This window comes from Topomyia yanbarensis, chromosome 2 (genome assembly GCF_030247195.1).
Source record: "Topomyia yanbarensis strain Yona2022 chromosome 2, ASM3024719v1, whole genome shotgun sequence".
Taxonomy (NCBI): Eukaryota; Metazoa; Arthropoda; class Insecta; order Diptera; family Culicidae; genus Topomyia; species Topomyia yanbarensis.
The window spans coordinates 333,350,646-333,363,262 of record NC_080671.1 but is presented as its reverse complement, the minus strand read 5'-3'; the positions used below and the strand labels follow the sequence as shown (position 1 = coordinate 333,363,262).

The 12,617-nt window shown below is 35.0% G+C and overlaps 2 protein-coding genes across 3 annotated transcripts in view; one reads left to right on the top strand and one right to left on the bottom strand.

The window, feature by feature from the left end:
* LOC131683956 (mucin-2) overlaps positions 1-8,672 on the bottom strand; it is a 286,481-nt gene extending 277,809 nt beyond the window's left edge. The window contains exon 1 of the mRNA XM_058966378.1: positions 8,457-8,672. The gene's annotated coding sequence lies outside the window, so the exon portion shown is untranslated. The remainder of the gene's footprint in view (positions 1-8,456) is intronic.
* The window catches only part of LOC131683955 (uncharacterized), a 378,198-nt gene that overhangs the window by 288,764 nt on the left and 76,817 nt on the right, over positions 1-12,617 (top strand). The window lies entirely within an intron of this gene.

The following is a 12,617-nucleotide window of genomic DNA, read 5'->3' as shown; positions in this document are numbered from 1 at the left end:
ACAATAGACACACGCGAAAAGAAATTCTTCCAAATTCGTTTGGTTTGATTGATTAATTACATTCTTTGGATTGTTTTTAAGTCGTATCATTAGTTCATCTCTAAGTTCTCCAAATTAATCAAAATTCACAGTTGAGAATGTCATCGAAAACGATTCATAATTCCTCGATTGCCAAGACGAATCAGGAGAAATGACACATTTTGTAATTGGATTTGACAGTAAAATTAAATTGTTTTTCAATGATTCAAATTAAATTTTTTCCTTTGAAGTATAAAATGAATAGTTTTTAAAATGTGTCGTAAAAATAATGGTGTAAATTATATTGGACACATAGATTTTATTTCTTAGTAACAGTATGTTTTATCATATTTGAATGACCAAAATGTAAAAAATCAAGTAGCGATAGGTCGAATACAGATTATATTCGGATTTCTTTTCAAATCATTGTCAAGTCTATGGAAATTGTAGCAATTAAATGTTTATCATGTTTCTCTATTGTAGAGTAATCAATAAAACTCGAACGTTCTGACAGAGGGATGTTCGTAATAATGACATTGCTAAGCATTCGTTCAGAAAATAAATCTAGTTGCGTCCTTCTCAAATGGTAAAAGTCATAGTTTTAATTCACTTTTTAATGCAGACTGCAAACTTTATCAATTATTTTTTGAAGTGCGGTTGCGGTAATACCGCGCGGTAAAAGCTCATTTCCCGCACCGCATCCGCGGGAAAAAGTGCCTCACCGCACCGCAGTTTTTGCGGTGCGGGTGCGGTAAATACCGCGCGGTTGCGGTATTTACCGCAACCGCGACGAACCCTAATATCAACAATATTATTAACCCAAAAGCTTGACTTAGTGAAGTTCTAAGATGTCACAAAGTTTCAATTTCCAGCTATGGAATTTCATTAATTGAAACCTAAAAAGATACCCGGGTACCGCGTCGGATACATAACGGTTAAAAAGTTTTTACTTGCTAGTGTTTTCAAATTAGGTCCCATGCAAGTTTGCCTGTTTTAGGACTCTTTAATAATGATATAAGCAAGGAATAGTGCTTATGTAAACAGTGGATACAGCTTAATTTAACGACCCCAAAATCCGACATGTCAAATATAACTTATCAAACTGTGGAGGAACAAGACAATCTGTAAGACAAAATCAATCAACTCCATATTCCCACATACTCCATTTTGAATTCAATTTATTCACACTACTGGCAAATCTATAACGCATAGAACTATCACAGAACTCTGACAATAGGTTCTACGGTTTTCATCGGCAATACTGCCTAGGGATACGTCGAAATGAAATTAAAAGAAGATTGTTACAAAGCACTGGCGGAATTTATGCTCAAGCGCTTTCATAAATTGAGTATGAGTGTTCGAATAGCATTTTTGGATACCAGTGACAAATCTGACCTTGATCAATCTGTCCTAAGCGTTTTCGACAGACTCGAACCCGTTCCAATTTCTGGTGAACTTCACCTTTATGTTCGAGCATTTTGATAACCAGAAAAGAATAACTTCAGCTCTGATTTTCCATAAATATTTTTTTTCAGATTTCTGAACGCCGACTGCATCTAGCCCGTGTGCTTTTTGGATCAATAAACGACGACGCTTTGCATACTGCGATACAAAAACCAGATGCTGAATCACATCCCATTTTTTTATTTTGATCATATTGGTTTTAACCGATAGAAAGATGAACGACCACTTTGTTTTCCATAAGAATAATCAAATCAACATTCATAAAGCTTTTTTCGATATTGGGGTACTTTGAGAGCACATCATGTTCTCTGTTAAATGATGCTTTGTATGTTGAGCGATTATTTTGGAAACACAGTTTGTAATTTTTTTTAAAAAATACCGGTTTTTACCGGTTTTATCGGCTTTTTCATTTCCAATACTGAAAATACCGGTTTTTTAAAATCCTCCGGTTTTCCCTATCCTAACCATGACAAAGGAATGGTTCAAACAACCAGAATAAGTATTAAAATCCATCGAAAAGCCAGAGGCTATTGAAAGTGTCCCTAGACTGCTTTTGAGACAAGAACATTCTTGAAATTACAAGTCGTATTTTTTCGCAAATAAATATGCTTTTAGTCACATTGATCATGAAAAATGTATATTGGGGTTTTCAGTACAACTCAGTATCAGTTGTATACAACACTACTTTACTAGTTGTATACTAGTTACACTACTTTCAGTGGCAGATCCAGGGGGAGAGCCCTAGGGGTCCGGACCCCTCCCGAATCTTTTCAACTTGTTGAGAAATTTTATATTAGTTTGCATTTTATATTAGCTTCAAACTCAAAATCGCTACAAACCAAATTTAAACGCCAATACTGATTTTCATTAAAAGAGGTTTCTACATTGTACAATGTTTATTTTAAAATCGAAATTTCGGACCCCTCCCGAAATTTGTTTCTGGATCCGCCCCTGACTACTTTTGTTGTGTACTAATTACTCAGTAATATGTATGACATAAATTCTCTGTCCAATGCATAAACTGTGATTGTAATCCTCGCTAATTTACGTGCAGAATACGGAGCACTCGAACGAAACGTCTATTGAATTGTCCAATGCATGTACTAAGTCTGGCATTGAAGCTTCAATTGAAGCGTTCTCAGCGTAAGGCAAATTTGGGCAATTGAAACCATCGCTATAAGTTAAAAGCATCCTTTTACTGGGATGCAAGTATACTTCGATAATCTAGGGATCTTTGGGCGCCATTTTTCCTGTATCTAATTCGTGGATATTTTTGGAATTTGATCCGTTATTTTTCATAAAAGTGCATTCCACTACAATGAATATGCATGTTCAGTAATATCAACCCAAAACAGGTGTTCTCAACTTTCAAATGACACATTTGAGCATATGTTTCATTCAAAATTCAGTAGAGATACGAAAAGTTTAAAAAAGTGCCCACGTGCACGTGCATGTCTCTTTTCAACATTTTTGTCGTCAAACAACCACATTACCCAGTTGGAAATACCCAAGGATTTTTATTAATTTTGGTATATACAAACGCTCAGTATAGAATTGAATTAAATTGGAGTTAATGTAGGTTTTTGGTCATATGATTCTCCTTAGTGTAACGTCTCGAAGGAATAGCCCCTCATCTTCAGAGGAAAGCAGGGTTTGAGCATAAATTAGTTATAGTTTTCTTATAATACAAATATTTTGCAAATTTTGCCAGGGCTACAAACATTTTCGTGTCTCTGTTCTACACTAAAATGGAAAACTATTTATAGGGAAACAGAAGACAAAAATAGGTTTGTCTTCTTTAACCTGAACAAATACTTCGCAAGATTAAATTAGCTTGGATACTAATAAATATTTTAGAATAGTTGAAGATCTTATGACACATCTTAGGAATGGATTTGGAAATATTAGGATAGATCTGAGTCGTGACAGTTGCCACGAACACCAATGGTGAGAGATCGGGCGTGGGGAGTTGCGACAAGTGAGGAATGGTAAATGATGGTTGGTGCTGTAACAATTTTTTGTATACAGGGCGAATTCCTTACATCTTTATTAAACATAATTAATTAATTAATTTTTCCGCCATAATTAGTATAGCATTAATCTTGTAAAATAAAATAAATGTTTGCTAAAATTTTGTTATTCAACAACACAGCTGCTCTCGGTAATGCTACGAGTATAATATGAATATGAATTATATTCGAAATCTATTTTCTCACTACTAGGTGGACTACTTGGTAATCGGTGCATTCATATACCATCCAGCGTCTATCTCACAACTGAATACAATGCTTAATCTAACGGATAAATGCATCAACTCCGGACAAATTTTCACTTTTAATGAATTTTCACATTGTTTTGTCTTTGAAATAAACTTGCGTATTGATTTTTGAGAAATAGTTAATTAATTATTAAGTAAATTCACAAAATGTTTTTTCCTCGAATCACGCAGATGTGTTTTCATACCCCGATATTGAAAAACACATTTTTAGTTAGTTTAAATTGGTAAGCGAGGAATAAAAATACAAAATGTTTAATATCTCTGCCGTTCGAAAGGTAATGCACATACTATGATTGCATTGCTTTGTTCGAGAATTATTTGCTTTGAACCTTTTGTGTTTTGATAAAATCATCCATATCTCAGAAAGTAAACAACATATCGAAAAAATAAAATAATAGTGTCAACGAAACTAATTTCGTTAAAATCGGTTCAGTAGTTGCTGAGATAATTACATGAGATTAGTGCACATACATACATACCCACACACACACATACATACAGACATTGTCCCAATTTGTCGAGCTGAGTCGATTGGTATATGAGACTCGGCCCTCTGGGCCTCGGAAAATATTTTCAAAGTTTGAGCGAATCCTATACATTTCTTTTGTAAGAAATGTAAAAAGCGGTCGGATTTACCCCACTACACAGTGGCGGATGGCGGATTCAAAATGGCGGATACAAAATGGCCGACATATTAATATAAATATAAGAAAATTTTCACGAATGATTGGTTTTAATGATTCCAGTGTATGTCATTAAAGTTTATTATGTAGCTTTATAAGAATTAATGTTATTAGTCATTTCATATTATGTATTTTGAAATATTATACAGCATAGTTATAATACTTTTCAACTCTCTGTACGATTATTATTCAATTGCTGTCCGATGCACATATTTCTCAAAGAACAAAAATAGTATTTTTTTAAATTATAGAAAATATGCCGATGCATGGAGTGAAAATTGACAACAAGTTTGCATGCAAATTGTAGTAACTAAAAAATGAATATGACAAAAATACGAAAACAAGTGAAATTCACTAAGATTTATAGTTTTATTTAAATTGTTAGACCGAGGATTTGTCCAAAGTCCATTATTTCGATGAAGCGTCTATTTAAATCCTGGTAAAGTTTTGAGCAACCACGTTTTGTTGTCATGTTTGCTGACATACCACGACTGACAACCTTCTCAAAAAAAAAATTCGTCAAGCTGGACTGAAATTTGGAACCTTTGGCGATCACTTCTGTTGACCTCGTTGGTTTTCAATATGAACGACTGAAATAATTTACGTCTTTTGCGTTCCACTTTTGATAACTTTTGAAAATGTTTATGAATCTCGCTGAAAATTTCACCAGTAAATACACAATTCTTCCTGTTCAAAATGCAGTATTGTGTGACTCGCCACGGCAACCGAAGGTGCAGCAGTAATTAAGAGTGCGAGTCTAAATTTCAAAACTGAAAATCTTATAATCCGTCTCCGTCTCCACTTAATCAAAGATTACTCAAAAACGGATAAATTCGGGCAAGAATTCTATAGTATTCCAAATGGAGAATCGTTCAAGGAACACAAATTGCCTTGAAACATAGTGGATATACCAGGGCAAAAATATGTCAATAATTTAACAAAAATGTGTGCTGAAACCATCTGCTACAAAATCGTGAAACTTATTGACATTTTATATAAACAAACAAAATAATATCTTTTGACATCAATGCATATAAATAAAGCACATACCTTCAGCCTAACTTTCCAATATACCATATTCAAAACCGGCTGTTTTATCAAAATCCAGTTACATTTGAATAATACTGATATTTCGAGCGCTCGATAAAAAATATGAGCAAAACGCGGTAGTTTTAACTGTTTGGATATGTAGCCACCTCAAATATGGAAATTTTGGAACGTTTCACTTAAAATAGCATGCGGCAGCACCATCTGAAGGACAATATATGTACTAAAACCCAAAATACTACCATGCAATTTTCGACTTTTGGCCAGGTTTTTAGGTACATCCGCCACTGTGCATCGTGTCATTTTTCATTAGCATGAATCTAAACGCACTTGCGATTTCTTTAACCCATTCATGCCAATGTTGTTTGTGGACAACAACGATTTTAAACAGTTATAACTTCTGATTGAGGCAAGATTTGATCACAAAAACAAGTAAGGCTAATAAACGTGACTATTGGCTTTCATTTGAGTATTAACAGTTACAAGGATCTGCTCTAGAACTGAAGTTATTGCAATTAGTTTGATTGAACTCCGATGGAGCAGTGCTGCCAGGGACAGTTTACGTTGACGACGGAAAATTAATTTTCCATACAACTTCGTTCTAATGCAATATAAGTTAAACCTGATAAAACTTATCAATTTAGACTATTTTTGGCTACGTTTTCCACGGAGTTGGACTACTGTAAATATTCTAGGAGAATTGTAGTGAGCATTGGAAGGTAAAAATTGAGCAGCTTCTAGCACTGCAAGGGAAGCACCTACCTTTATGAAAAAAGGTTTTTCGAGTTTCTTGACCAAACCGTTTTCAAGAAAAAATAGTTTTGAAACCCTACACGCACTAGGAAAAAGTTGGGCATGAAAGGGTTAACGATCAGAAATATCTTGTAGTCAGTTATGCACAAAAATCAAATGAAAAGTTGTAAAAACACACTTATTAAAGTTTCAGCATGTCAATACTAAGATTAATAAAATGCTGTCATACCACCATTACGATTATTTTCGATGCTCTACACGACAACACTGATATTAGTTAGCGTAGTGCTTCCGATTTTCGATAACAGAGGGGGGTTGGGTTAACCCACATGGTTGGATTTGTCCCACCTTACCCTATAGAATTTAAAAACGTGTATAAAATTATTCTTAGAATAACTTTTTTACAGATAAGTTCTCCATCATAAAATCACATTTAAAATGTTCCTTTTCTCTTTTGATTTTTTATTGACAAAGTATAAAAAATTAGAAAAAAAATGGTTTTTTTTACAATTTAAATATATATATATATATATATATATATATATATATATATATATATATATATATATATATATATATATATATATATATATATATATATATATATATATATATATATATATATATATATATATATATATATATATATATATATATATATATATATATATATATATATATATATATATATATATATATATATATATATATATATATATATATATATATATCAAAGGCTCTGGTACAATGTAAGCGATGATAATTATTATTTTATATGCGTTACCAACAATTGAAAACATTTACTAGATAATTAGTTTTCTTTTTTCCTTTTTTATTTCGACTATGTTAGTCACATTTTCTTTTTTTCACGTTTTAACGACATTCAATTAGCTAGAGATTACTGGGTAGGGAAAGTTATGAAACTTAGAGCCATAGTACTCAAGTGAGAGCAAGGATGTGAAGTAAACAGATCGGAAAACTAGAAGTGGCAGGGTCATTAGAACAGGTTTAATATCGTGCGGGCTTAATTTTTGCCTTCTGATAATGAGGGTCGAGCTTAGGCAGAATAACTACGAATCACCCGAGTTCACTATCATGTGTCCTTGATAAAGGTAGACGTATCTATCTTTACCGTGACAACCGGCAAAAATTAAGCCACGCAAGATCACCACTGAAAACCTGTCGACGATTAGCATCAATCTGAATGATGATTGCTGCTGTTCATCTCTGTATGCCTTTAAAAATAATAATAAAAAAAATCTTTAAAGAAGCGTGTCACAATTGAGAATAAATCAAATCTCAATAATCACAATTAGTACATCCCTTTTATTATTGTCGAAGTGATATCAATCCAAGCTGTTTGGGTTAAGCAATAATATATTCAAATGCTCAAAAGCATTGAGGTTCAACTTTCATTTGGTAAGCGTTGAATATTTAAAACAGCCTGGAAAACAATTGCATAAAAATGGTTGCAATCTCAACACCGGCCAACAGCAAAGCAAACAACACCTGCGACATAGACAAAAATACGCATTTGCCCATTCTCAGTTTCCCACTCTATCTAATGCGACTTCAACGCCAAACAAACGACGAAAGCCCGACTACCGCACGCCTTCACCTTCACAATCCCACCCGTACACGAACGACCTGGTCATCAGTGTAACAGCTGGGAAAATTGCAACATGTTGCCTCTTTCTTCGGTCACTGGAACATCTTTGACTACGATCTGTTTCAAGTCATCTTGTTTTTCATTCCGCACCATCTCACTTGTAAACAAAAACAAACCTCGCCAGAGGATCTATAGCTTGCTAATTTTCCTCATCGTCGTCGTCGTCGTCGCGAACGCCGTCATAACTTAGTACTCCGATCGGCACACTGAACTGGTTGATATTTAACATTTTTTTCTTGCTACTCCACTGCCAGTCTCGCCATCTTCGCATAGTCGTCCGCCGAGAAGATCTAAATTGCATCACAATTGCAACCATTGCACACCCACCCACCCACCACAAGTCGGACCGACCGCTCAACCAAACATCTTCAAGGCGCCGAGATGAAGAATGCAAATCCAAACGTCCCTCCCAGCTGCAAGCGGGGTGCATCCTCACGAGTCAAAACAACCAAACAACATCAAGCGGTTCCAGCCGAGCACCCTTTTCTCCAATATGTAGGTCTTAAATTTATGCATGCATACGCGTTTTTCTCGCGGCACTTACACACAATGCACCAAGTCGCACCCTGCTGCGTTAGTCGCACGACATCGACGGCTAGCATATATCGGGTAGAATCATAGACGACACCAAAAGGAAGAGGATACACTCCGCGGCGATACCGTCAGAACTTTTCAGTCGAACAACGAGCAACGAAAACCGCCACACGACCGTTTTCGGTGAGGTTATGATTGGAACTAAAATCTGCGACCGTGCGATTGCTCTCCGACTGTCGGGGCGCACGACTTTGCGGTAGATTTGAATCTCGCGCGCCATTCGGAATCGGTTTGCGCATCGGGTCGTTGCGCGCGTTAACAGCACCCTTGCTTCTGACCCAGCCAGAGCCAGCCGGTGCTGCTTAGTGTGCCGCCATGTGCTGTTAGTTGTTAGTAGTATTGGACGGATAGTAGTCTAGTTGGTGAGTGCTGCTGAAAAGTGTACACAGAACCGATTCAGGTGTTGGTGGAAGGTATGCTCAGACAGAACAAACAGAGAAACAACACACAGTGAGATGCGATGAGATGGATTGTAGTGAGTAAACACACATCTTAAGTGTTGCCGGCTCACCTTTGTGTATTCACTTTTTGCGTCTGCTATACAGATGAGTGAGATAGTAGAGTTTTAGCGAACGCTAATACGCTAACTAGGGTAAAATCACTATAAATCGCCGATGCGCTAACTTTCGCCACCATAACAAACCAATTCCACCTAGGTGGGTAATCTTTGCAAGACAGTAATGTCCATATACTGAATCAAAATCAAAAAATACTGCAGTTACAAAGATGAAAAATCAGTACCGCTGAACAACTCGCTAATCGAATGCTTAGATATTCCTCTTTCATCTGAGACTACATTTAAAATGTTCTATCGGGAAGTCTAGAACATTCGTTTATTTAAACATTGTGATAATCATTTATGAAGATTGCTTTTCAAAAAATAGTTCTCCAAAGGTATTTCACTTTTAGGGGAATGAGTTTTAGACATAGAGTATCAGAAGAAAGGGCATGTTAATAATCAACCTACGAGGACACCAGTGACCGACATTTGGCCTATTTCGTGCTAATTCAAATTTTAAATTTGAATAATCGTTTTACTCGGGATATTTTTTGTCTCTAGTAGAACAATATTATCACAAACAAATCAATAATACTAATGTAGGGAAACATGGGGAGACTTGACCAGGTTTTCAGCTAAAACAGCGTAAATCTCTAAAAAGGCTTTCAATTCCTCAAAAGTCATTGAGATGTATAAAGTTATTGTGCGTCTTCATGATTTTTTGCAGAATTTTTAATTTAATTTTTGAAAAGTTGCAAAAGTTTTTCTGAGATCGTTTCACATTTCTTAGAAAATACATGTGACACATTCCGCGGGCTTGTACACCAGAGTGACTTTTGTGTTTTGTCTTATTTATCACAATATTTTTTCCTAGATTCGGTAGTGCTTAAACCATTGAAAAGTTATGTAATCCAACCATTGACATTTCGACAAATAGTTGAAAAATATAAAGAAAAGTAAGTTGAATTTCACGGAAAATGGCTCCTGAATTATTGACATTTAAGAAAAGTTCTATTTCATGAAACTATTATTGAAATTTTTATCTGTTTAAAGGAATTTGTTCGTTATTGAGTGTAGAACTGTAAAACTGGAAAGATTTTTTTCTTGATTTGATCACTAATACTTTTTGAACTAATAGAAGTTTTGATTGTTTCTGCGTTGTAACGTCACGAAAAATGCCCATTTTATAAATTTAATAAAAAAATAAAATTTTGTTCAAATTTATATTCCGGTTTCTCTTTGCATTCAAAAATACTTTTCTAAAAAGCCTACAATTTCTTTTACTGGATATGCAGAACTAAAGTTAGAACAGGATACACTTTTCGTTGTAACGTCACGCAATTCAACTTTTATCAGACGCTTGAATGATTTATCAGATATAGTGTCAAATTTTCCTACGTATGGTTTATTTAAACACTTTCAAGTTGTTTCGTAAACAGGAAATTATACTAGCGTGATATTCATAAATTCAGAATGTATATCCTTAAGTGCTTAAAGGGTTATATACCATCTACACATTCTTTCGTGACGGTACAACGATTTGACCAACCTTCATTCTATAAATCTGATATAACTTTTTCAAATGAATTCCTTCATCAAACCTAATTATAGATTCAGAAAATAAACAAAATTTTGTAGAAGATTTGATCTACAACACTTGAATGCACTGGAGGAGTTATTTTTAATAAACGATTAAACAACGTCACCTACGCTGTACTCTCCTAGACACTGGTTACATGATACGTTCCGATGCAATCACACTAACAGCAACGTAGTCCAGGACATGCGATGGAAGGTGGTGAGGGACTTTCCGAACTTTGTTCTCGAGTTTGTATTTCCATGAATATTTCTTTCCTCTATATTTCTTTCCTCTCAGTAATCAACCATTCCACACTTCGCCATCATCGGCGAGACGCCCGTTTCAACCCTAGAATGTTGCATTGGGGTTCAAATATACCCCACGCCTTGTTTGGGGCCGTGTAAAAACGAGAACTCGACATTTACCGACCTGGGACCCTAACCATAATTCAATTTAGAGTTCCTAGTAAAAGTAGAAAAAGATGGTATAGCCAGTTTGCTTATAGCCTTCGTGAAAGCAGGTGTCAAAGTTGGCGTGGGGTACATTTGTACCCCAGTGTACGGTTGCCGTTAGTGTTTCGTCAGGTTTCGTGCTGTCAGTGGAAATGTGATTCGTGACAATACCAGTTTAAATACTGGGTGTTTTACTACGGTAGTAACAATTAGTGTTATATAATCGTTTTAATCGTTTATTTAATTAACTTAATTTAATTTTTAAGCGGAACAAAAAATCGTTCTCATTTTTGCTGATTTTTCTTGTTTTCGTGTTAATTTTTTATAGTGTTTCAAAGGAATGGCTCGCATGTATAATTATCGTACAATAACAGCAGTAACAGTAACATTGCGTGTTACCAATGCATTACTGGTCAGAAATATTTTTTTTCATTTCAATTTTCACCCCATTTCGTGGTATTTTCCAAAACCCGATTTATAAACTTTCACTCTTCAAAATAATTGCAGTTTTTTCAAAAATATCGTAATTCCATTTTGTACCGTATCAAGATCATTCTTTCAACTTTTAGAATCATTTGATTTTTTTCTAATCGGTTGAAAATTTGCAAAATTATAGTATTTTTTGTGAAAAAGTCAGAACAGCGATTTTTTCACTTTTCATTTTGTTCAAACCAATGTATGTATCATTGATTCAATAAATTCCGTACTTTTACTTACACAGCTGTTTTTGCAATTAGAAAATGAAGAAAATGGTCTATTATACATTTCTTTTGTTTGCATTTTTACCTGCAAAAATTGCGATCGAACGCGTGGGGAACATTTGTACCCCAGTGCAACGTTCTAGGATGGAAAACGCAAGTGCAACGTTCTAGGGTTAAGGTTCTCCGCAACCTCCGTTGTAGTCGGCACGTGTCAGTTAGTAACTAACCAATTCTTCCGTTACAAGCCCAAATACATCATCGAAGCAGCTACATTATCGAAATGCCTGAGGTATTAAATCCAATATTGACGGGTACCTATTCGAATTTACGGGAGGTTGTAGAAACATAATTGGGTCTATAGAGACTTATCTGAGTGACCGCACTAAATCGGCTCAATTGCTTAGAGTCGGATAAAAAGGCTTTAGCTCATCTCAAATGAGCCCAAAAAAGATAGATGAGGGAGTGTTTATGGGTGTATGCAGACTTTTAAAAACCCGTCGAATTGACGATTGGATGTAACACATTCTTTCGCAACATCACGGCGATGTGACGTGTTCTTTTTCTCTGAATCTTTGCAATTATAATTTATACAATATTTCAGTATACTTGGCACTGTCGATTGCCTGGCGCTTAAATTGTGCTCGCTTTGTCATATAAATCCACTTGCTTAAGCCCAATAATACAAATATCATACTATAAACTCGGATCGGGAACTTGATTCCTTACAAAATTAAACAAAGCAATACTGCCAGTTTATTTTTGTTTATGAAATATGTGATATAAGCTACCATTCTGGCTCCGTTAAACTACCATATTGAGCGTGTCAAATAAATAAATATGTCAAATGACTCAAATTTATCAACAACAGATAAGAAAAAAA